The following is a 3,281-nucleotide window of genomic DNA, read 5'->3' as shown; positions in this document are numbered from 1 at the left end:
CTCTGGCCTCCTCCCCAGTTGACAGGGAAGGTGGCTGAGAGCTACAGCGGTCACTCACTGGCCCAAGGGCACTGGGTGAGCTGGTGGCCAGGCTCTTGCTGCCCTTTTTCTGCTCAGCTGTCTCCCAAGCTGTGTCCCAGTTCACTGAGACCTCCTGGGTGCTGCTGTGGGCAGGGGAGGGCAGAGCCAGGAGTCTGGGTGTCTGAGCAAGCAGGGGGCCCTGGGTGCCTGGAGTCAGCCCCTGGGGCTGCGGCGAATGTGTCGAGGTGACACCCAAGTCACGGCTTTCTGACATTTGTGCTCGGAATCACGTGTGCTTGTATGCACGTGTGTGCTTGTATGCACGTGTGTGCGCGCACATCCGCCCAAGGAGGGGGAAAGGACAGATGTGTCTTTTTTCCTAAGGCTGCTGTTAAAATCAGTTGTGTCCCCAGGGCACACACCACTGTGTGCCCCCAGGGGGCCCGGCTCCTCCCACCAGTGGGCAGCCTGGTGCAGAGGGAGAGCAGATCAGGGAAACCTCACGGAGGTACAGGGGACCGGGCCGACCAGAGAGAGAAGGGCCCACCTGGCCAAGGGCACAGCCCAGACCCAGGCTGGGAGGCATGACAGAGCCTGAGCAGAGGCTCGGGACGCCGGAGGTTGGGGGGCTGGTGGGAATGGATGGGCGGTGGGACAGAGGGAGCACCATTGGCAATCAGGATGGAGGCCTGTGGGTGGCGGATGGGGGGGTTGGGCAGGAGACGGCTGGAAGGTGGAGACGTGGGAGAAAGGATGGCTGGAGGCGGTTCCACACAGCGGTTAGGCCCATGCGCCCTGGTGACAGGTGCTGGGACCCAGATCCCAGGGGCTCCACTCAGTGTATCACATGGATGGGCTTCGTTCTCTCGGAGCTTCAGGGAGACGGTGCGGAGGACCAGTGGAGCGAGCGGAACCTGGGCTCCTACATTTATTAAGTCATTGTTTAATAAAAGTTCACTCTCTTATTTCATCCCGGCCCTGAACTTGACCTTGGGGACACGGTGGTGGGTAAAGAAATGCTGGGGCTGCCCTGAGGGGTGCAGAGTTCCTGGGCGAGGCAACCTGTCCTGAGCTGGGGCCTCTTGGGATGGACAGAGGAGGGGCCCCCAATGGCCTGAGTCGGGGGAACAAGGAGGGGAGAGGAGAGGAGGGTGATGAGTGAGGGTTGGGGCCTGGGACCTGTGTGACGGGGGCCCATTACAGGGTCAGGGAATGCTCAGGTGAGAGGGAAGAAGGCCAAAGGTGGTGGGGGGGGGGCGTTGGGGAAAGCCAGGCGCAGGGGTGAGGAAGACGGTGGTGACTCATGCAGGGGGCAGAGGGCACTTTTAGACAGGGGGGCTACTCCAACAGCCAGGACCTGGCCCCCCACCTCTCTGGACCTCAGCATCCCCAGGTGCACCATGGGCTGGAAGATTCTAAAGGTGCCTCCAGATTGGGGACTCCATTGGTGCGAGCTCAGCCAGGTGGACGGGAGCCCACCACTGCAGTTCGCCTTTCCTCACCGGGACAAAGAAGCATCAGGCTGTCCTCCCTGGGTCCCGAGACAGGGCTCCGCGTCCATGGGACTGTCCGTCGGTGCTTAGATTGTGGCCAGCAGGCTGGGCAGACCCTGGGAGACCCTGTCCCAGAGATCTGCACCGACAGACACATCACTGATCCTAGCGCGAGAGCGAGGTCCCTCTCTGATCAGCACCGCCCGGTTCTGAGGTCCCGGTGACTGTGACGAACTCCCTGAGCTTTCTGGTACCAGGAATGTGGTGGTTTCCTTGTGAGGCAGGCCCGAGCCCGTGGAGCCAGCAAGATGGCAGCTACAATGGCTGGCCCTGTCCCCTCCATCCCCCATATTACAACTTGCCATTGTTTTGTGGCCCGAGGGCTGAGAATCCCAAGGGGCCAGAGCAGAGACGGGGCCGCCCACCCTGTTCTGGTCGTGTGTCCCACGAAGTTTGCCGCACACTGAAGATTCAATTAACTCGATGCTGGGTGAGTCATTTCCACTAGTTTGGAAGTCAGGGGAATTGAACACACAGCCACAGGGCCTGGCTGGCTGCATCACCTTGGCCCGTTCCCACTGGGCCCTGGGTGCTGGGACCTGCCCGGTCCTGCTCAGCTGGGGGGAAAATGCCTCCTTCCCTCTCTGCCCCCAGAGGAAGGGCCCCTGACTCCCCAGCCCATCACTCACTCAACTCCCCCCCTCCCCACAGGACACAGGCAGAAGGAGGTACAGGGGCTGTATTAAATGGCTAGCGAGACAGTAGAGTAAATATGTAAGAAAATATAAGGGAAGGCCAGGTATATATATAATCTACATATAACTTAAATCCAGCTTCCAACTCCACTGGTATTCACTTCTGGATCTCTCCCCTTTCTGCTCCTCTTGGGGTCACACCCCCGCTCTGTGTGGGAGGGGAACCCAGCCTCAGGTGGTCATTGTCCCACTGGGGGCCCAGGGTGGTCCAATGTGGGGGGGGGGTGCGGTAAGGCAAAGCCCAGGAAGGGCAGTGGCAGAGGGATCCTGGAAGGTACAGAGACAGAAGGGAAGGGGACAGGAAGAGCCTGGGGCGGTGACAAGCAGGAGCTGGTGGGAGGGTCAGGGCCCCTTCTTCCACCCCAGTGTGAAGAGAAGCAAAAAGGCCCTTGGGAGCAGCATTTACTGGAAGACCCCACCACGCCCACACACGGCAGAGCTGACATCCCGCTGGACAGGCCCTGCTCAGGGGAGCCGGCGGTGGTGCAGCCGGGGAGCCTCGAAGGGAACAGGGTCACTGTGGAGGGCACACACACCTGGGCCCCCTGACAGCCCCGTTAGGCTGGTACGTCGTTGCCACCATACCCGTGAGCACAGGGGAACTAAGGCACAGACAGTGAAGTCACTGCCCAAACCGGCAGCGGAAAGTGGTGGGGGGTGGGCAGGGAGGGCCTCTCTGGGGACGGGGCTTCTGAGCAGGGACCTCTGACTGTGTGCGCTCTGGGCGGGCAGCCGGCTTTGCATGCAGGCGCCTCCCCCTTCTCCGCAGAGGCTAGGTGGTTTCCCCACGCCCCGGCCCTGCCAGGCCTGGCAGTGTTTTCTCAGAGGCTGACTCACCTGCCCCTGCCCCAAGGACAGCCCGGCAGGTTGTGGTGTGTTGGGACTGTGAGCCCCCCGGGTTGCTAAGGGACCAAGGAGCCCAGCCGGCCGTTACTCCCACAACTCCTGGGCCCAGGTCCCTGGGCCTCCCTGCCTCCCCAAGGTCCTCCCCAGCCCTGCCTCGCACAGGCTC

This window comes from Desmodus rotundus, chromosome 1, assembly GCF_022682495.2.
Source record: "Desmodus rotundus isolate HL8 chromosome 1, HLdesRot8A.1, whole genome shotgun sequence".
Taxonomy (NCBI): Eukaryota; Metazoa; Chordata; class Mammalia; order Chiroptera; family Phyllostomidae; genus Desmodus; species Desmodus rotundus.
The sequence above is the reverse complement of the archived record's forward strand: the minus strand, read 5'-3'. Positions refer to the sequence as shown.